Raw genomic sequence first — 22640 nt, forward strand, 5'->3', positions numbered from 1 at the left:
GTGAGTGTACTGACACCACTGGGGATGCACTGCAGTGAGCCCAGAGAGTGCACTGGCACCACTGGTGATGCAGTGAAGTGAGTCCAGAGAGTGCTCTGGCACCACTGGGGATGCAGTGCAGTGAGTCCAGAGAGTGCACTGGCACCACTGGGGATTCAGTGCAGTGAGTCCAGAGAGTGCACTGGCACCACTTGGGATGCAGTGCAGTGAGTCCACAGAGTGCACTGGCACCACTGCGGATGCACTGCAGTGAGTCCAGAGAGTGCACTGGCATCACAGGGGATGCAGTGCAGTGAGTCCAGAGAGTGCACTGGCACCACTGGGGATGCACTGCAGTGAGTCCAGAGAGTGCACTGGCACAACTGGGGATGCACTGCAGTGAGTCCAGAGAGTGCACTGGCACCACTGGGGATGCAGTGCAGTGAGTCCAGAGAGTGCACTGGCACCACTGGGGATGCACTGTAGTGAGTCCAGAGAGTGCAATGAATGCAGTGCAATGAATTAGAGTGCGTCTGAATGCAAGTCAGACGCTTTAATTAAGGTAAAGCCTCCCTAGACAGATGGGCTTCGATCCCTCAAAACTCTAGTTAACAGCTGAATGCCTAAACCAATTGGCTTCTGCCTACAAAGACCCTGACGCACCCTAGTGCGCATCGATGAGCTTGCAACTCAACATGAATTTCACTACAGAGCCGATAAGAAGAGGAATTAAACCTCTGTAAAAAGGACTACAGCCTAACGCTTCAACACTCAGCCATCTTACCCGTGACCTTCATCAACCGATGACTATTTTCCACTAACCATAAGGATATTGGCACCCTGTACCTCATCTTCGGGGCATGAGCAGGAATAGTCGGCACCGCACTCAGCCTATTAATCCGCGCAGAACTAGGACAACCAGGAACTCTCCTAGGCGACGACCAAATTTACAATGTAATCGTTACCGCTCACGCCTTTGTAATAATCTTCTTTATAGTCATACCCATCATGATCGGAGGATTCGGCAACTGATTAGTCCCCCTCATAATCGGTGCCCCCGACATAGCATTCCCGCGAATAAACAACATAAGCTTTTGACTCCTCCCCCCATCATTCCTCCTCCTACTAGCCTCATCCACTGTAGAAGCTGGCGCCGGCACAGGCTGAACTGTCTACCCTCCCCTAGCAGGTAACCTTGCCCACGCCGGAGCTTCAGTAGACCTGGCTATCTTCTCACTCCACTTAGCCGGTATCTCCTCCATCCTTGGGGCCATCAACTTTATCACCACAGCCATCAACATAAAACCCCCCGCACTCTCACAATACCAAACCCCACTATTTGTCTGATCCGTACTAATTACCGCCATCCTACTCCTTCTATCACTCCCCGTACTCGCCGCCGGTATTACAATATTACTAACTGATCGAAACCTAAACACCACATTCTTCGACCCCGCTGGAGGAGGAGACCCAATCCTGTACCAACACCTATTCTGATTCTTCGGACACCCAGAAGTCTATATTCTGATCCTACCGGGGTTCGGAATCATCTCACACGTAGTCACGTACTACTCAGGCAAAAAGGAGCCCTTCGGCTACATGGGAATAGTCTGAGCCATACTATCCATCGGCTTCCTAGGATTCATCGTCTGAGCTCACCACATGTTTACAGTAGGAATAGACGTTGATACCCGAGCCTACTTTACATCAGCCACTATAATCATTGCCATCCCTACCGGAATCAAAGTATTTAGCTGACTAGCCACCCTGCACGGAGGAACAATCAAATGAGACCCCCCAATGCTATGAGCTCTAGGATTTATCTTCCTATTTACCATCGGAGGATTAACAGGAATCGTTCTTGCAAACTCTTCCCTAGACATCGCCCTGCACGACACGTACTACGTAGTTGCCCACTTCCACTACGTCCTATCCATAGGCGCCGTCTTTGCCATTCTAGCAGGATTTACTCACTGATTCCCACTACTCACTGGGTTTACCCTACACCAAACATGAGCAAAAGCCCACTTCGGGGTAATATTTACAGGAGTAAACCTAACGTTCTTCCCCCAGCACTTCCTAGGCCTAGCAGGAATACCCCGACGATACTCGGACTATCCCGACGCCTACACACTATGAAACACCATTTCCTCCATCGGCTCCCTAATCTCAATAGTAGCCGTAATCATACTAATATTCATCATCTGAGAAGCCTTTTCGGCCAAACGAAAAGTCCTACAACCAGAACTAACTACCACAAACGTTGAATGAATCCACGGCTGCCCTCCCCCATACCATACTTTCGAGGAACCGGCCTTCGTCCAAGTACAAGAAAGGAAGGAATCGAACCCTCACATGCTGGTTTCAAGCCAACTGCATTAACCGCTCATGCTTCTTTCTTATGAGACGTTAGTAAACCAATTACATAGCCTTGTCAAGACTAAATCACAGGTAAAAATCCTGTACATCTCATGTGGCCAACCACTCCCAACTAGGATTCCAAGACGCCTCATCACCCATCATAGAAGAACTCGTTGAATTCCACGACCACGCCCTAATCGTTGCCCTAGCTATCTGCAGCCTAGTTCTCTACCTTTTAGCCCACATACTAACAGAAAAACTCTCGTCCAATGCTGTAGACGCCCAAGAAGTAGAGCTGATCTGGACAATCCTACCTGCTATCGTCCTGGTACTCCTCGCCCTCCCATCCCTACAAATCCTCTACATAATGGACAAAATCGATGAACCAGACCTCACCCTAAAAGCCATCGGCCACCAATGATACTGAAGCTACGAATACACAGACTTCAAAGACCTATCCTTCGACTCCTACATAGTGCCCACCCCAGACTTACCCAACGGCCACTTCCGACTGCTAGAAGTTGACCACCGCGTAGTTATCCCAATAGAATCCCCCATCCGCGTGATCATTACTGCAGGAGACGTACTCCACTCCTGAGCAGTCCCAACGCTCGGAGTTAAAACAGACGCAATCCCAGGCCGACTAAACCAAACTTCATTCATTACCACCCGGCCTGGGATTTTTTACGGACAATGCTCAGAAATTTGCGGGGCTAATCACAGCTACATACCCATTGTAGTAGAATCAACCCCACTCCCACATTTCGAGGCCTGATCGTCCCTTCTATCATCATCCTAATCATTAAGAAGCTATGCAACAGCACTAGCCTTTTAAGCTAGCCAAAGAGGGACTTCCCCCTCCTTAATGATATGCCACAGCTTAACCCCGCACCATGATTTTCAATCATAATTATAACCTGATTAACCCTAGCACTCCTCATCCAACCAAAACTACTAGCCTTCACCACAACCAACCCCCCATCAAATAAGACCTCCCTCACTACCAAACCCACACCATGATCCTGACCATGAACCTAAGCTTCTTTGACCAATTTTCCAGCCCCAATCTATTCGGCATCCCCTTAATCCTACTATCCCTACTCTTCCCAGCCCTACTATTCCCGTCCCCAAACAACCGATGAATCAACAACCGCCTTTCTACTATCCAAACATGACTCCTTCACCTAATCACAAAACAACTAATAGTCCCACTCAACAAAAATGGCCACAAATGAGCCATAATATTTACATCCCTAATAATCATACTTCTTACAATCAACCTTCTAGGCCTCCTTCCATATACATTCACCCCAACCACCCAACTATCTATGAACATAGCCCTAGCCTTCCCACTATGGCTCGCCACACTACTAACAGGCCTACGAAACCAACCATCAGCCTCTTTAGCCCACCTATTACCCGAAGGTACCCCTACACCCCTAATCCCCGCACTAATCCTGATCGAAACAACCAGCCTACTAATCCGCCCCCTAGCCCTCGGAGTCCGCCTTACAGCCAACCTTACAGCAGGACACTTACTCATCCAACTCATCTCTACAGCCTCCATTGCATTAATACCCACCCTTCCTGCAGTATCCATCCTAACAATAATCATCCTACTACTCCTAACCATCCTAGAAGTAGCAGTAGCCATAATCCAGGCCTACGTCTTCGTGCTCCTTCTAAGCCTATACTTACAAGAAAACATCTAATGGCACACCAAGCACACTCATACCACATAGTTGACCCAAGCCCTTGACCAATCTTCGGGGCAGCCGCCGCCCTACTCACAACCTCAGGATTAATCATGTGATTCCACTACAACTCATCCATACTACTAACCCTAGGCCTCATCTCAATACTCCTAGTAATACTCCAATGATGACGAGACATTGTACGAGAAAGCACCTTCCAAGGCCATCACACTCCCACAGTCCAAAAAGGCCTACGATACGGCATAATCCTTTTCATCACATCCGAAGCATTCTTCTTCTTAGGGTTCTTCTGAGCGTTCTTCCACTCGAGCCTGGCCCCAACCCCAGAACTAGGAGGCCAATGACCCCCAACAGGAATTAAACCACTCAACCCGATAGAAGTCCCCCTACTAAACACAGCCATCCTACTAGCCTCAGGCGTTACCGTAACGTGAGCCCATCACAGCATCACAGAAGGAAACCGAAAACACGCCATCCACGCCCTAACCCTAACGATCCTCCTGGGATTCTACTTCACAGCCCTACAAGCAATAGAATACCACGAAGCCCCATTCTCAATCGCCGATAGCGTCTACGGATCTACCTTCTTCGTTGCCACTGGATTCCACGGACTCCACGTAATCATCGGATCCTCCTTCCTGACCGTCTGCCTCTTCCGACTGATCAAGTTCCACTTTACATCAGACCACCACTTCGGATTCGAGGCAGCAGCCTGATACTGACACTTCGTAGACGTCATCTGACTATTCCTCTACATAACCATCTACTGATGAGGATCTTGCTCTTCTAGTATATTAATTACAATTGACTTCCAATCTCTAGAATCTGGTATAAACCCAGAGGAGAGCAATGAACGCACTCATGTTCATATTCGCCCTATCATCAATCCTAAGCGCCGCCCTAACCGCATTAAACTTCTGACTCGCCCAAATAAACCCCGACTCAGAGAAACTCTCACCGTACGAATGTGGATTCGACCCACTTGGATCTGCTCGATTACCATTCTCAGTCCGATTCTTCCTCAGTAGCCATCCTGTTCGTCCTATTCGACCTAGAAATCGCCCTCCTACTCCCCCTGCCATGAGCCGTCCAACTCCAATCCCCCCTAATGACCCTCACCTGAACTGTAGTGATCCTCCTTCTCCTAACACTCGGACTGGCCTACGAGTGAATTCAAGGGGGCCTAGAATGAGCAGAATAACAGAAAGTTAGTCTAACCAAAAAGATAGCTGGTTTCGACCCAGCAGATTACAGCCAACCCTGTAACTTTCTTATGTCGCCCCTACATTTAAGCTTCTACTCAGCCTTCATTTTCAGCGGACTAGGACTAGCCTTCCACCGAACCCACCTAGTATCCGCCCTACTATGCCTTGAAAGCATAATATTATCGATATTCGTAGGCCTATCAATATGATCCATCGAAAACCAAGTCTCCTCATTCACCATGGTACCAATTCTCATGCTAACCTTCTCAGCGTGTGAGGCGGGCACAGGCCTGGCCATCCTAGTAGCCTCCACCCGCACACATGGCTCCGACCATCTACACAACCTAAACCTCCTGCAATGCTAAAAATCATCCTACCCACAATCATACTTCTTCCAACAGCCCTGCTGTCTCCACCAAAATTTCTATGGACTAACACCACCTTATACAGCCTCCTAATCGCTGCCCTAAGCCTACAGTGATTAATCCCAACCTACTACCCCTACAAATTTTTATCCAACTGAACAGGAATTGACCAAATCTCATCCCCCCTCCTAGTACTATCCTGCTGACTACTCCCACTCATAATCATAGCAAGCCAAAACCACCTGCAACAAGAACCCCTACAACGCAAACGAATCTTTATCTCAACCTTAGTCGCAGTCCAGCCATTCATCCTACTAGCCTTTTCCACCACAGAACTAGCACTATTTTACATCTCATTTGAAGCAACCCTCATTCCCACCCTAATCTTAATCACCCGATGGGGGAACCAACCAGAACGCCTAAGCGCTGGCATCTACCTGCTATTCTACACGCCAGTAAGCTCTCTACCCCTGCTAATCACAATCATACACCTATACGTGAAAATTGGCACCCTGCACCTGCCAACCCTACAACTAACCCACCCAACCCTATCCACCTCATGGACAGGAATACTATCAGGTCTAGCACTGCTCATAGCATTCATAGTAAAAGCCCCACTATACGGCCTACACCTCTGACTGCCAAAAGCCCACGTAGAAGCACCCATCGCAGGCTCAATACTCCTCGCCGCCCTACTACTAAAGCTAGGAGGATACGGAATTATACGAGTCACTCTATTTATGGGCCCACTGTCCAACCTCCTGCACTACCCCTTCCTAACCCTGGCCCTATGAGGCGCCCTAATGACTAGCTCAATCTGCCTACGACAGACAGACCTAAAATCACTAATCGCTTATTCATCCGTTAGCCACATAGGCCTAGTTATCGCCGCAGGAATAATCCAAACCCACTGATCATTCTCAGGGGCAATGATCCTAATAATTTCCCATGGACTAACTTCCTCCATACTATTCTGCCTAGCCAACACAAACTATGAACGTACGCACAGCCGAATTCTACTACTCACACGAGGCCTACAACCTCGAGTTGCAAGCTCATCGATGCGCACTAGGGTGCGTCAGGGTCTTTGTAGGCAGAAGCCAATTGGTTTAGGCATTTAGCTGTTAACTAGAGTTTTGTGGGATCGAAGCCCATCTGTCTAGGGAGGCTTTAGCTTAAATAAAGCGTCTGACTTGCATTCAGAAGATACAGGTTAATATTCTGTAAGTCTTAATGTGCAGAAACTAAGAGGGTTTAACTCTTATTTAAGGCTTTGAAGGCCTTCGGTTTGGGGTGTTATCCTAAGTTTCTAGACAATGGCATGTATTATTGGGGACAGGGGAAGTAAGAGGATTGATAGTGAGGCAAGGACCGCAGTAGGTGTGCTTGGGGCTTTGCTAGTGTATCATTGTTTTATGTGGTTAGAGGAGTTGGGGGGAAGGGTAATTGTTGAGTGGTATGCGAGGCGTAGGTAGAAGAAGAGGCTGAGCAGTGATAGCATGGCAATTGCCATGGCTGCTGGTGTTATTTCCTGTTTAGTTAGTTCTTGGATGATAAGTCACTTTGGTATAAAGCCTGTTAATGGGGGGAGGCCTGCTAGGGATAAAAGTACTAGTATTAGGGTGGCGTTTAGCACTGGGGTTTTTGTTCATGAGGTTGTGATCATGGATAGGTTAAGGGCTTTGATTTTGTTAAGGGCTAGGAATACGGCTGATGTTATGATTGTGTATAGGTAGAAGGTAAGTAAGGCCAATTTGGGGCTGTAAACTAGGATGATGGCGATTCAGCCTAAGTGGGAGATGGACGAGAAGGCTAGGATTTTGCGTGTTTGTGTTTGGTTCAGTCCTATTCAGCCTCCTAGTGCTGTTGAGGCTAGGGCCATGGCGGTGAGTAGAGCTGGGTCGAGGGATTTGGATGTTAGTAGGAGCAGGGTTAGTGGGGGGAATTTTATGAGGGTCGAGAGTAGCAGGGCTGTTATTAGTGGCGATCCTTGTAGTACTTCTGGGAATCAGAAGTGAAATGGCACTAGGCCCAGTTTAATAGCGATTGCTGCTGTCAGTAGTAGACAGGAGGTTGGGTGGTTTATTTGTGTGATGTCTCATTGGCCGGTGACTCAGGCATTGGTTATGCTAGAGAATAGGACCAGGGCGGAAGCAGCTGCTTGGGTTAGGAAGTATTTCGTTGCGGCTTCTACTGCTCGTGGGTGGTGGGATTTGGCAATTAGGGGAATGATGGCTAGTGCGTTGATCTCCAGTCCTGTCCAGGCCAGAACTCAGTGGTTGCTGGAAATTGTGATGGTGGTGCCCAAGATGAGGCTGAAGGTTATGATTGGGGTCGCGTAAGGGTTCATTAGTAGAGGAGGGGGTTAAACCATCATTTTCGGGGTATGGGCCCGATAGCTTGATTAGCTGACTCTACTAGAAAATAATATAAGGGAAGTATGGAGAATTTTGATTTCTCTTGTGTGGGTTCAATTCCTACTTTTCTAAGGTCAACAGGAAATGAGAGGGCTGTTATACCTCTATGTTCACTTTATCATAGTGACCCTTTGTAGTTCAGGCACATTTCCTTATGTAAGGAGGTAGGCCTGCATAGCAGATAGGTATGCTGATGTGTCAGAGGCACAGAGCTAGTGTGAGGGGTAGGAAGTTTTTTCATAGTAGGTGCATTAGTTGGTCATATCGGAATCGTGGGTATGAAGCTCGGACCCATAAGAAACCAGAAGATAGTAGGAGGACTTTTGTGGCTAGGATGACGGGGAATAGTTCTGTGGGTGGCCCTAGGGCGCTTGGGTTTAGGAATATGATGGCTGTAAGTGTATTTATTAGCATAATGTTCGCATATTCAGCTAGGAAGAATAAGGCGAAGGGTCCTGCGGCGTATTCAACGTTAAACCCTGAGACTAGCTCAGATTCACCCTCTGTGAGGTCAAAAGGAGCTCGGTTTGTCTCTGCTAGGGTGGATACGTATCATATTATTGCTAGGGGTCATGAGGAGAAAATGAAGTATAGAGGCTCCTGTGCGATGGCAAAGGAGCTGAGTGTGTAGCTTCCGCTTAGTATGATTATTGATAGCAGGATTATGGCCAGTGTCACTTCGTATGAAATGGTCTGTGCTACTGCCCGTAGGGCTCCGATTAGTGCGTATTTTGAGTTCGAGGCTCAGCCTGATCATAGGACTGAGTAGACGGCTAGGCTTGACATGGCTATTAGGAAGAGAACTCCGAGGTTTAGATCTGCTAGGGGAAATGGGAGTGGTAGTGGTGCTCAAGTGGTGAGGGCTAGGACAAGGGCTAGTATTGGTATCAGAATGAATAGAAGTGGGGAAGAGGTAGAGGGTCGGATGGGCTCTTTGGTAAATAGTTTCAGTCCGTCCGCAAATGGTTGAAGTAGGCCAAAAGGCCCGACAACGTTAGGGCCTTTGCGGGATTGTATGTAGCTTAGGATTTTCCGTTCTACTAGGGTTAGGAAGGCTACGGCAATCAGGATTGGGATGATGTATAGGAGGGATATAAGGAGGCAGCTTAGTGTTGTTATTTGAATCATGGGTGAAGCTAGGGAGAGGATTTGAACCTCTGGGGAAAGGGCTTAAGCCTTCTGCACTTGCCGGGCTCTGCCACTCTAGCTGGTCCTTTTCTAGGATTGAAAGTGGTGGGGGAAGGCCCTCTTCACGGTTTAGTTGGTTTCACTGCTTAGAGGGGGGGGGGCGTGCTTGTGGTATTGGCCCCACTTTCTCGGTCCTTTCGTACTGGGGAGAGTGTGTCATAGATAGAAACCGACCTGGATTGCTCCGGTCTGAACTCAGATCACGTAGGACTGTTAATCGTTGAACAAACGAACCCTTAATAGCGGCTGCACCATTAGGATGTCCTGATCCAACATCGAGGTCGTAAACCCCCCTGTCGATATGGGCTCTTGAGGGGGATTGCGCTGTTATCCCTGGGGTAGCTTGGTCCATTAATCAATTATATTGGGTCTGGTCACTGTTAGCACTTTGAGGGGTAGCTCTAGGTAAAGAGGTATGGTCTTGTTTTTGGAGGATTTGTTCTCCTCCAAGGTCGCCCCAACCGAAAAATATCGACCAGGCTCTGCGATGGTAGTGGCCCCAGTGGGGTTGATTGAGGATTCGCGGTGGTCATTGATTTTTAAGTTCCACAGGGTCTTCTCGTCTTATGTTCACATCCCCGCTTTTGCACGGGGAGATCAATTTCACTGATTATCTGTGAGAGACAGTTAAGACCTCGTTTAGCCATTCATACAAGTCTCGATTTATGGGACAATTGATTGCGCTACCTTTGCACGGTTAGGATACCGCGGCCGTTAAACCTAAGTCACCGGGCAGGCATCACCTTCAATACTTGTTTAATTTGCTGAAGGCTATGTTTTTGGTAAACAGTCGGGCCTTATTAATTTGCCGAGTTCCTTTCACAGATTTTAATCGCTCTTATAGGCGCTCCTGAGTCGGGTTAACAGGGTTAGTTAATACGTGGTCTTGTAGGGGTTTTTGTATCTGTCTAGGTCTGTTAATAATGTTTCTATGTAAGCTTGCGCCGTTAGAGGGGTGTGGCCCTGTACATGAGGGGCCTAGGATGATTCCTAGGATTGTTATGAGGATGGCAGCGGTTTTGGTGATAAGGGGTATGGTTATTGGGGGGGTTTTGGTTGGTGTGATGAAAGAGGTAATGATTATTCCTGCTGTAATGCTGCCTAGGGCGAGTCGGGTTAGGGGGGCGGTGATTAGTGGGTTGTTTTCGTTTATTGATACTATTGGGGGGATTCGGGTTTGTCCAGCTTGGACTAGGATGGTTATGCGGATGCTGTAGGTTGCGGTGAATGCTGTGGCTATAAGGGTTAGGAGTAGGGCTCAAGTATTTAGGTATGATGTGTTTAAGCTTTCGATGATGAGGTCTTTTGAGTAGAATCCGGCTAGGAATGGGGTTCCTATCAGCGCCAGGTTTCCGATGGTTAGGCAGGAAGTAGTGACTGGGAGTATTTTCTGTAGGCCTCCTATCTTTCGGATATCTTGTTCTCCGTTTAGGTTGTGGATGATAGACCCTGAGCATAGGAATAGTATGGCTTTAAAGAAGGCATGGGTTGAGATGTGTAGGAAGGCTAGTTGTGGGAGGTTTAGTCCGATAGTGACTATTATTAGTCCTAGTTGGCTGGATGTTGAGAAAGCAATGATTTTTTTGATGTCATTTTGGGTTAGGGCGCATGTGGCAGCGAATAGGGTTGATAGAGCACCTAGGCATAGGCAGGCAGTTAGGGCTGTCTGGTTGGTGGCTAGCAGGGGGTGCATGCGGATGAGCAGGAAGATTCCGGCTACTACTATGGTACTGGAGTGCAGTAGGGCTGATACTGGGGTGGGGCCTTCTATTGCTGCGGGCAGTCATGGGTGGAGTCCAAATTGGGCGGATTTTCCTGCGGCTGCGAGGATTAATCCTATGAGGGGGAGGATTGGGGTTTGGTGGGGGTGTACGGCTTGTTGGATCTCTCAGGTGTTGAATGTTGAAGCTAGTCATGCTATGCTCAGGATCAGTCCGATGTCTCCGATTCGGTTGTAGATTACGGCTCGTAGGGCGGCGGTGTTGGCATCTGCTCGGCCTTGTCATCAGCCGATGAGAAGGAAGGACATGATTCGTACTCCTTCCCAGCCTACGAATAGGAGGAATATGTTGTTTGCGGTTGTTAGGAGGAGTATGGCGACTAGGAATGTCAGTAGGTAGGTGAAAAATTTTGTTACGTATGGCTCTGAGGCCATGTATCATATGGCGAATTGTAGGATTGATCATGTTACAAATAGGGCGATTGGAAGAAATGTTATTGAGTATTGGTCTATTTTTAGGCTCAGGGGGATTTTAAAGTTTATAATGAATTTTCACTCCCAGTGGCAGGTGACAGATTCTACTCCCGAGTAGATGAATGCGGTTGTAGGGGCTAGGCTAATTAGGAATGCGGTTTTAACAGCGCGGGTGGTGGCTTGTGGGGTGTTTTTAAAGTTTTTAAATAGAAATGGCAGGATGATTGGGGTTAGGAGGATTGTCAGCGTGAGTAGTGTGAGGGAGTTGATTAGTAGTGTGGGGTTCACTACTTTTACTTGGATTTGCACCAAGATGGGTGGTTCCTAAGACCAGTGGATTGCTGTTATCCTTTAAAAGTAAGGGGGCTGAGGTTTTAGGCTCAGATGTAAGAGTTAGCAGCTCTTGTTGGTTAAACCCTCCCCTCGGCAGGTAAGAAGGTTTGAACTTCTATTCTTAGAATCACAGTCTAATGTTTGGTTTAAACTATACTTGCATGAGGGGATTCCGGAGATCAGTTCGGGTTTGAGGATTAGGAGGAATATTGGGATAATGTGGAGTGTTATGAGCAGGTGTTCTCGCGTGGTTGAGTTTTGCATAGATGTGATGTGGGAGGGGATTGAGCCTCGTTGGGTCATTAGTAGTATGAATAAGGTGTAGGAGGCGGTTAGTAGGGTTGCGATTCCTGTTAGGATGATCGTGAAGGCAGATCAGTTGAATAAGGTGATTATAATGGTTAGCTCTGCTATGAGGTTTGTTGTTGGGGGTAAGGCTATGTTTGTTAGATTGGCCAGCAATCATCAGGTAGCTATGAGTGGTAGGAGAGGTTGTAGGCCTCGTGTGAGTAGTAGAATTCGGCTGTGCGTACGTTCATAGTTTGTGTTGGCTAGGCAGAATAGTATGGAGGAAGTTAGTCCATGGGAAATTATTAGGATCATTGCCCCTGAGAATGATCAGTGGGTTTGGATTATTCCTGCGGCGATAACTAGGCCTATGTGGCTAACGGATGAATAAGCGATTAGTGATTTTAGGTCTGTCTGTCGTAGGCAGATTGAGCTAGTCATTAGGGCGCCTCATAGGGCCAGGGTTAGGAAGGGGTAGTGCAGGAGGTTGGACAGTGGGCCCATAAATAGAGTGACTCGTATAATTCCGTATCCTCCTAGCTTTAGTAGTAGGGCGGCGAGGAGTATTGAGCCTGCGATGGGTGCTTCTACGTGGGCTTTTGGCAGTCAGAGGTGTAGGCCGTATAGTGGGGCTTTTACTATGAATGCTATGAGCAGTGCTAGACCTGATAGTATTCCTGTCCATGAGGTGGATAGGGTTGGGTGGGTTAGTTGTAGGGTTGGCAGGTGCAGGGTGCCAATTTTCACGTATAGGTGTATGGTTGTGATTAGCAGGGGTAGAGAGCTTACTGGCGTGTAGAATAGCAGGTAGATGCCAGCGCTTAGGCGTTCTGGTTGGTTCCCCCATCGGGTGATTAAGATTAGGGTGGGAATGAGGGTTGCTTCAAATGAGATGTAAAATAGTGCTAGTTCTGTGGTGGAAAAGGCTAGTAGGATGAATGGCTGGACTGCGACTAAGGTTGAGATAAAGATTCGTTTGCGTTGTAGGGGTTCTTGTTGCAGGTGGTTTTGGCTTGCTATGATTATGAGTGGGAGTAGTCAGCAGGATAGTACTAGGAGGGGGGATGAGATTTGGTCAATTCCTGTTCAGTTGGATAAAAATTTGTAGGGGTAGTAGGTTGGGATTAATCACTGTAGGCTTAGGGCAGCGATTAGGAGGCTGTATAAGGTGGTGTTAGTCCATAGAAATTTTGGTGGAGACAGCAGGGCTGTTGGAAGAAGTATGATTGTGGGTAGGATGATTTTTAGCATTGCAGGAGGTTTAGGTTGTGTAGATGGTCGGAGCCATGTGTGCGGGTGGAGGCTACTAGGATGGCCAGGCCTGTGCCCGCCTCACACGCTGAGAAGGTTAGCATGAGAATTGGTACCATGGTGAATGAGGAGACTTGGTTTTCGATGGATCATATTGATAGGCCTACGAATATCGATAATATTATGCTTTCAAGGCATAGTAGGGCGGATACTAGGTGGGTTCGGTGGAAGGCTAGTCCTAGTCCGCTGAAAATGAAGGCTGAGTAGAAGCTTAAATGTAGGGGCGACATAAGAAAGTTACAGGGTTGGCTGTAATCTGCTGGGTCGAAACCAGCTATCTTTTTGGTTAGACTAACTTTCTGTTATTCTGCTCATTCTAGGCCCCCTTGAATTCACTCGTAGGCCAGTCCGAGTGTTAGGAGAAGGAGGATCACTACAGTTCAGGTGAGGGTCATTAGGGGGGATTGGAGTTGGACGGCTCATGGCAGGGGGAGTAGGAGGGCGATTTCTAGGTCGAATAGGACGAACAGGATGGCTACTGAGGAAGAATCGGACTGAGAATGGTAATCGAGCAGATCCAAGTGGGTCAAATCCACATTCGTACGGTGAGAGTTTCTCTGAGTCGGGGTTTATTTGGGCGAGTCAGAAGTTTAATGCGGTTAGGGCGGCGCTTAGGATTGATGATAGGGCGAATATGAACATGAGTGCGTTCATTGCTCTCCTCTGGGTTTATACCAGATTCTAGAGATTGGAAGTCAATTGTAATTAATATACTAGAAGAGCAAGATCCTCATCAGTAGATGGTTATGTAGAGGAATAGTCAGATGATGTCTACGAAGTGTCAGTATCAGGCTGCTGCCTCGAATCCGAAGTGGTGGTCTGATGTAAAGTGGAACTTGATCAGTCGGAAGAGGCAGACGGTCAGGAAGGAGGATCCGATGATTACGTGGAGTCCGTGGAATCCAGTGGCAACGAAGAAGGTAGATCCGTAGACGCTATCGGCGATTGAGAATGGGGCTTCGTGGTATTCTATTGCTTGTAGGGCTGTGAAGTAGAATCCCAGGAGGATCGTTAGGGTTAGGGCGTGGATGGCGTGTTTTCGGTTTCCTTCTGTGATGCTGTGATGGGCTCACGTTACGGTAACGCCTGAGGCTAGTAGGATGGCTGTGTTTAGTAGGGGGACTTCTATCGGGTTGAGTGGTTTAATTCCTGTTGGGGGTCATTGGCCTCCTAGTTCTGGGGTTGGGGCCAGGCTCGAGTGGAAGAACGCTCAGAAGAACCCTAAGAAGAAGAATGCTTCGGATGTGATGAAAAGGATTATGCCGTATCGTAGGCCTTTTTGGACTGTGGGAGTGTGATGGCCTTGGAAGGTGCTTTCTCGTACAATGTCTCGTCATCATTGGAGTATTACTAGGAGTATTGAGATGAGGCCTAGGGTTAGTAGTATGGATGAGTTGTAGTGGAATCACATGATTAATCCTGAGGTTGTGAGTAGGGCGGCGGCTGCCCCGAAGATTGGTCAAGGGCTTGGGTCAACTATGTGGTATGAGTGTGCTTGGTGTGCCATTAGATGTTTTCTTGTAAGTATAGGCTTAGAAGGAGCACGAAGACGTAGGCCTGGATTATGGCTACTGCTACTTCTAGGATGGTTAGGAGTAGTAGGATGATTATTGTTAGGATGGATACTGCAGGAAGGGTGGGTATTAATGCAATGGAGGCTGTAGAGACGAGTTGGATGAGTAAGTGTCCTGCTGTAAGGTTGGCTGTAAGGCGGACTCCGAGGGCTAGGGGGCGGATTAGTAGGCTGGTTGTTTCGATCAGGATTAGTGTGGGGATTAGGGGTGTAGGGGTACCTTCGGGAAATAGGTGGGCTAAAGAGGCTGATGGTTGGTTTCGTAGGCCTGTTAGTAGTGTGGCGAGCCATAGTGGGAAGGCTAGGGCTATGTTCATAGATAGTTGGGTGGTTGGGGTGAATGTATATGGAAGGAGGCCTAGAAGGTTGATTGTAAGAAGTATGATTATTAGGGATGTAAATATTATGGCTCATTTGTGGCCATTTTTGTTGAGTGGGACTATTAGTTGTTTTGTGATTAGGTGAAGGAGTCATGTTTGGATAGTAGAAAGGCGGTTGTTGATTCATCGGTTGTTTGGGGACGGGAATAGTAGGGCTGGGAAGAGTAGGGATAGTAGGATTAAGGGGATGCCAAATAGATTGGGGCTGGAAAATTGGTCACAGAAGCTTAGGTTCATGGTCAGGATCATGGTGTGGGTTTGGTAGTGAGGGAGGTCTTATTTGATGGGGGGTTGGTTGTGGTGAAGGCTAGTAGTTTTGGTTGGATGAGGAGTGCTAGGGTTAATCAGGTTATAATTATGATTGAAAATCATGGTGCGGGGTTAAGCTGTGGCATATCATTAAGGAGGGGGAAGTCCCTCTTTGGCTAGCTTAAAAGGCTAGTGCTGTTGCATAGCTTCTTAATGATTAGGATGATGATAGAAGGGACGATCAGGCCTCGAAATGTGGGAGTGGGGTTGATTCTACTACAATGGGTATGTAGCTGTGATTAGCCCCGCAAATTTCTGAGCATTGTCCGTAAAATTCCCAGGCCGGGTGGTAATGAATGAAGTTTGGTTTAGTCGGCCTGGGATTGCGTCTGTTTTAACTCCGAGCGTTGGGACTGCTCAGGAGTGGAGTACGTCTCCTGCAGTAATGATCACGCGGATGGGGGATTCTATTGGGATAACTACGCGGTGGTCAACTTCTAGCAGTCGGAAGTGGCCGTTGGGTAAGTCTGGGGTGGGCACTATGTAGGAGTCGAAGGATAGGTCTTTGAAGTCTGTGTATTCGTAGCTTCAGTATCATTGGTGGCCGATGGCTTTTAGGGTGAGGTCTGGTTCGTCGATTTCGTCCATTATGTAGAGGATTTGTAGGGATGGGAGGGCGAGGAGTACCAGGACGATAGCAGGTAGGATTGTCCAGATCAGCTCTACTTCTTGGGCGTCTACAGCATTGGACGAGAGTTTTTCTGTTAGTATGTGGGCTAAAAGGTAGAGAACTAGGCTGCAGATAGCTAGGGCAACGATTAGGGCGTGGTCGTGGAATTCAACGAGTTCTTCTATGATGGGTGATGAGGCGTCTTGGAATCCTAGTTGGGAGTGGTTGGCCACATGAGATGTACAGGATTTTTACCTGTGATTTAGTCTTGACAAGGCTATGTAATTGGTTTACTAACGTCTCATAAGAAAGAAGCATGAGCGGTTAACCTCCTGGGAGACCCAGAAAACTTCACCCCAGCAAACCCACTAGTAACCCCACCACACATCAAGCCAGAATGATACTTCCTATTCGCCTACGCCATCCTACGTTCAATCCCAAATAAACTAGGAGGCGTATTAGCACTGGCCGCCTCCGTACTGATCCTATTCCTAATCCCATTCCTGCACAAATCAAAACAACGAGCAATAACATTCCGACCACTCTCCCAGCTCCTATTCTGAGTACTAGTCGCCGACCTCCTCGTCCTAACATGAGTAGGAAGCCAACCCGTCGAACACCCATTCATCATCATCGGCCAACTCGCTTCAATCGCCTACTTCACTATCCTCCTATTTCTCCTCCCCGCCGCAAGCGCCCTAGAAAACAAAATACTCAACTGCTAAATACTCTAATAGTTTATAAAAACATTGGTCTTGTAAACCAAAGATTGAAGACTTACCACTTCTTAGAGTACCCCAAACTCAGAAAAAAAGGACTCAAACCTTTATCTCCAGCTCCCAAAGCTGGCATTTTCAATAAACTATTCTCTGACCCTAACCCCTAAACCGCCCGAATAGCACCCCGCGACAACCCCCGCACAAGCTCCAATACAACAAACAAAGTCAACAACAGCCCCCAACCCGCCACTAAAAACATCCCTGCCCCATGTGAATAAAACATGGAAACTCCACTAAAATCCGACCGAACAACAAACACCCCAACATTATTCACAGTAGAAACCCCGAACTTCCAAGCCCCCATAAACCCCCCAAACACCAACCCCCCAAAAACAATTGCCACAAACGCTACTGCACATCCAATCACCCGTCAATCCCCCCAAGCCCCAGGGAAAGGCTCCGCTGCTAAAGCTACTGAATAAACAAACACCACCAGCATACCCCCCAAATACACCATAAACAGCACTAAAGCCACGAACGAAACCCCAAGGCCCAGCAACCACCCGCACCCCGCCACAGACGCTAACACCAAACCAACAACCCCATAATACGGCGAAGGATTCGACGCCACACCCAAAACACCCACCGCAAAGCAAATCCCTAAAAAAAACATAAAATAAGTCATTATTCCTGCCCGGACACTACCCGAGGCCTGCGGCTCGAAAAGCCGCCATTGTTCTCAACTACAGGAACTAACCGCAAGCCCCCAATAATTCTACCCCATCTATGCCATTATGCTTAACCCCCCCCCCCTCCCCCCCCGAGGCGGGGGTATTTGGTTATGCATATTCGTGCATAAATTTATATACCCCATATACATACATACTATAGTACCAGTAATATACATTATATACGGACTATCTTATAAGCAGGTGCTAAACCCATACATGTACACGGCCATTAAACCCTTAAACACACTCCTACCAAACCACCCGGCATGAATGTTCTAGGACCATACCGCACAACACCCAATACAACTCCACTCAAGCGCATAACAAGACCCCATTTTAATGAATGCTCACAGGACATGCTCCAACAACAACTCTCCACCACATATCTCATGCAGTTCGTATCAGACGGATTTATTAATCGTACTCCTCACGTGAAATCAGCAACCCGTTGCACATAATGTCCGGTATGACTAGCTTCAGGCCCATACGTTCCCCCTAAACCCCTCGCCCTCCTCACATTTTTGCGCCTCTGGTTCCTCGGTCAGGGCCATCCATTGGGTTCACTCACCCCTCCTTGCCCTTCAAAGTGGCATCTGTGAGTACTTTCACCTTCTCAATGCGTAATCGCGGCATGTTCCAGCTTTTTGGCGCCTCTGGTTCCTCTTATTTTTTCCGGGGTTACCTCACAGGTGGCTATTCCCAGTGATCTCGGGGGTCCCACAATCTAAGCCTGGACACACCTGCCTCACGGCCTATCCTATATTTCAAGGGTCCCTCGATGAGACGGTTGGCGTATATGGGGAATCATCCTGACACTGATGCACTTTGACCACATTCAGTTAATGTTACCTCCACCCTCCGGGTTAAATGGGGCTATTGGATGAATGCTCGTTGGACATAGCACAAAACAACAAATCATTAAGCGCAACCCCTGCGCTTCACAAACTAAACCAGTAAACTTTCGCTAACCACCATGTAGCATAAACCTTCATCGCCCAATCCCAGCAAACTACCTCTAAAACTCCATTAATCATCCCTTCCATGACATCATCGGAACGATGTACATATACACACAAACACATACAAAATAACTTAAACTTATTAGAGAAACTCCAGTACTAAAAATAGTAAACACGCGGATGGGGGATTCTATTGGGATAACTACGCGGTGGTCAACTTCTAGCAGTCGGAAGTGGCCGTTGGGTAAGTCTGGGGGTGGGCACTATGTAGGAGTCGAAGGATAGGTCTTTGAGGTCTGTGTATTCGTAGCTTCAGTATCATTGGTGGCCGATGGCTTTAGGGTGAGGTCTGGTTCATCGATTTTGTCCATTATGTAGAGGATTTGTAGGGATGGGAGGGCGAGGAGTACCAGGACGATAGCAGGTAGGATTGTCCAGATCAGCTCTACTTCTTGGGCGTCTACAGCATTGGACGAGAGTTTTTCTGTTAGTATGTGGGCTAAAAGGTAGAGAACTAGGCTGCAGATAGCTAGGGCAACGATTAGGGCGTGGTCGTGGAATTCAACGAGTTCTTCTATGATGGGTGATGAGGCGTCTTGGAATCCTAGTTGGGAGTGGTTGGCCACATGAGATGTACAGGATTTTTACCTGTGATTTAGTCTTGACAAGGCTATGTAATTGGTTTACTAACGTCTCATAAGAAAGAAGCATGAGCGGTGAATGCAGTTGGCTTGAAACCAGCATGTGAGGGTTCGATTCCTTCCTTTCTTGTACTTGGACGAAGGCCGGTTCCTCGAAAGTATGGTATGGGGGAGGGCAGCCGTGGATTCATTCAACGTTTGTGGTAGTTAGTTCTGGTTGTAGGACTTTTCGTTTGGCCGAAAAGGCTTCTCAGATGATGAATATTAGTATGATTACGGCTACTATTGAGATTAGGGAGCCGATGGAGGAAATGGTGTTTCATAGTGTGTAGGCGTCGGGATAGTCCGAGTATCGTCGGGGTATTCCTGCTAGGCCTAGGAAGTGCTGGGGGAAGAACGTTAGGTTTACTCCTGTAAATATTACCCCGAAGTGGGCTTTTGCTCATGTTTGGTGTAGGGTAAACCCAGTGAGTAGTGGGAATCAGTGAGTAAATCCTGCTAGAATGGCAAAGACGGCGCCTATGGATAGGACGTAGTGGAAGTGGGCAACTACGTAGTACGTGTCGTGCAGGGCGATGTCTAGGGAAGAGTTTGCAAGAACGATTCCTGTTAATCCTCCGATGGTAAATAGGAAGATAAATCCTAGAGCTCATAGTATTGGGGGGGTCTCATTTGATTGTTCCTCCGTGCAGGGTGGCTAGTCAGCTAAATACTTTGATTCCGGTAGGGATGGCAATGATTATAGTGGCTGATGTAAAGTAGGCTCGGGTATCAACGTCTATTCCTACTGTAAACATGTGGTGAGCTCAGACGATGAATCCTAGGAAGCCGATGGATAGTATGGCTCAGACTATTCCCATGTAGCCGAAGGGCTCCTTTTTGCCTGAGTAGTACGTGACTACGTGTGAGATGATTCCAAACCCCGGTAGGATCAGAATATAGACTTCTGGGTGTCCGAAGAATCAGAATAGGTGTTGGTACAGGATTGGGTCTCCTCCTCCAGCGGGGTCGAAGAATGTGGTGTTTAGGTTTCGATCAGTTAGTAATATTGTAATACCGGCGGCGAGTACGGGGAGTGATAGAAGGAGTAGGATGGCGGTAATTAGTACGGATCAGACAAATAGTGGGGTTTGGTATTGTGAGAGTGCGGGGGGTTTTATGTTGATGGCTGTGGTGATAAAGTTGATGGCCCCAAGGATGGAGGAGATACCGGCTAAGTGGAGTGAGAAGATAGCCAGGTCTACTGAAGCTCCGGCGTGGGCAAGGTTACCTGCTAGGGGAGGGTAGACAGTTCAGCCTGTGCCGGCGCCAGCTTCTACAGTGGATGAGGCTAGTAGGAGGAGGAATGATGGGGGGAGGAGTCAAAAGCTTATGTTGTTTATTCGCGGGAATGCTATGTCGGGGGCACCGATTATGAGGGGGACTAATCAGTTGCCGAATCCTCCGATCATGATGGGTATGACTATAAAGAAGATTATTACAAAGGCGTGAGCGGTAACGATTACATTGTAAATTTGGTCGTCGCCTAGGAGAGTTCCTGGTTGTCCTAGTTCTGCGCGGATTAATAGGCTGAGTGCGGTGCCGACTATTCCTGCTCATGCCCCGAAGATGAGGTACAGGGTGCCAATATCCTTATGGTTAGTGGAAAATAGTCATCGGTTGATGAAGGTGACGGGTAAGATGGCTGAGTGTTGAAGCGTTAGGCTGTAGTCCTTTTTACAGAGGTTTAATTCCTCTTCTTATCGGCTCTGTAGTGAAATTCATGTTGAGTTGCAAGCTCATCGATGCGCACTAGGGTGCGTCAGGGTCTTTGTAGGCAGAAGCCAATTGGTTTAGGCATTTAGCTGTTAACTAGAGTTTTGTGGGATCGAAGCCCATCTGTCTAGGGAGGCTTTAGCTTAATTAAAGCGTCTGACTTGCATTCAGAAGATACAGGTTAATATTCTGTAAGTCTTAATGTGCAGAAACTAAGAGGGTTTAACTCTTATTTAAGGCTTTGAAGGCCTTCGGTTTGGGGTGTTATCCTAAGTTTCTAGACAATGGCATGTATTATTGGGGACAGGGGAAGTAAGAGGATTGATAGTGAGGCAAGGACCGCAGTAGGTGTGCTTGGGGCTTTGCTAGTGTATCATTGTTTTATGTGGTTAGAGGAGTTGGGGGGAAGGGTAATTGTTGAGTGGTATGCGAGGCGTAGGTAGAAGAAGAGGCTGAGCAGTGATAGCATGGCAATTGCCATGGCTGCTGGTGTTATTTCCTGTTTAGTTAGTTCTTGGATGATAAGTCACTTTGGTATAAAGCCTGTTAATGGGGGGAGGCCTGCTAGGGATAAAAGTACTAGTATTAGGGTGGCGTTTAGCACTGGGGTTTTTGTTCATGAGGTTGTGATCATGGATAGGTTAAGGGCTTTGATTTTGTTAAGGGCTAGGAATACGGCTGATGTTATGATTGTGTATAGGTAGAAGGTAAGTAAGGCCAATTTGGGGCTGTAAACTAGGATGATGGCGATTCAGCCTAAGTGGGAGATGGACGAGAAGGCTAGGATTTTGCGTGTTTGTGTTTGGTTCAGTCCTATTCAGCCTCCTAGTGCTGTTGAGGCTAGGGCCATGGCGGTGAGTAGAGCTGGGTCGAGGGATTTGGATGTTAGTAGGAGCAGGGTTAGTGGGGGGAATTTTATGAGGGTCGAGAGTAGCAGGGCTGTTATTAGTGGCGATCCTTGTAGTACTTCTGGGAATCAGAAGTGAAATGGCACTAGGCCCAGTTTAATAGCGATTGCTGCTGTCAGTAGTAGACAGGAGGTTGGGTGGTTTATTTGTGTGATGTCTCATTGGCCGGTGACTCAGGCATTGGTTATGCTAGAGAATAGGACCAGGGCGGAAGCAGCTGCTTGGGTTAGGAAGTATTTCGTTGCGGCTTCTACTGCTCGTGGGTGGTGGGATTTGGCAATTAGGGGAATGATGGCTAGTGCGTTGATCTCCAGTCCTGTCCAGGCCAGAACTCAGTGGTTGCTGGAAATTGTGATGGTGGTGCCCAAGATGAGGCTGAAGGTTATGATTGGGGTCGCGTAAGGGTTCATTAGTAGAGGAGGGGGTTAAACCATCATTTTCGGGGTATGGGCCCGATAGCTTGATTAGCTGACTCTACTAGAAAATAATATAAGGGAAGTATGGAGAATTTTGATTTCTCTTGTGTGGGTTCAATTCCTACTTTTCTAAGGTCAACAGGAAATGAGAGGGCTGTTATACCTCTATGTTCACTTTATCATAGTGACCCTTTGTAGTTCAGGCACATTTCCTTATGTAAGGAGGTAGGCCTGCATAGCAGATAGGTATGCTGATGTGTCAGAGGCACAGAGCTAGTGTGAG

At 47.7% G+C, this 22640-nt stretch overlaps 4 long non-coding RNA genes across 4 annotated transcripts in view; 2 read left to right on the plus strand and 2 right to left on the minus strand.

Moving 5' to 3' along the window:
• The window catches only part of LOC308187511, a 113691-nt gene extending 94970 nt beyond the window's left edge, over positions 1-18721 (minus strand). Inside the window, exon 1 of the long non-coding RNA XR_013944750.1 lies at positions 16558-18721. This is a non-coding gene — a long non-coding RNA (uncharacterized lncRNA). The remainder of the gene's footprint in view (positions 1-16557) is intronic.
• On the minus strand, positions 763-14992 carry LOC308187513. Its single transcript, XR_013944752.1, has 2 exons — positions 14889-14992; positions 763-3974 (listed from the first exon to the last, which is right to left on the minus strand). It is a non-coding gene; the product is annotated as an uncharacterized lncRNA (long non-coding RNA).
• LOC308187512 overlaps positions 15160-22640 on the plus strand; it is a 76562-nt gene continuing 69081 nt past the window's right edge. The window contains exon 1 of the long non-coding RNA XR_013944751.1: positions 15160-15285. This is a non-coding gene — a long non-coding RNA (uncharacterized lncRNA). The remainder of the gene's footprint in view (positions 15286-22640) is intronic.
• LOC308187516 lies at positions 15292-21768 on the plus strand. The gene is made up of 2 exons (XR_013944755.1): positions 15292-16128; positions 18932-21768. It is a non-coding gene; the product is annotated as an uncharacterized lncRNA (long non-coding RNA).

This window comes from Anser brachyrhynchus (assembly GCF_964034855.1).
Source record: "Anser brachyrhynchus genome assembly, chromosome: 1".
Lineage (NCBI taxonomy): Eukaryota > Metazoa > Chordata > Aves > Anseriformes > Anatidae > Anser > Anser brachyrhynchus.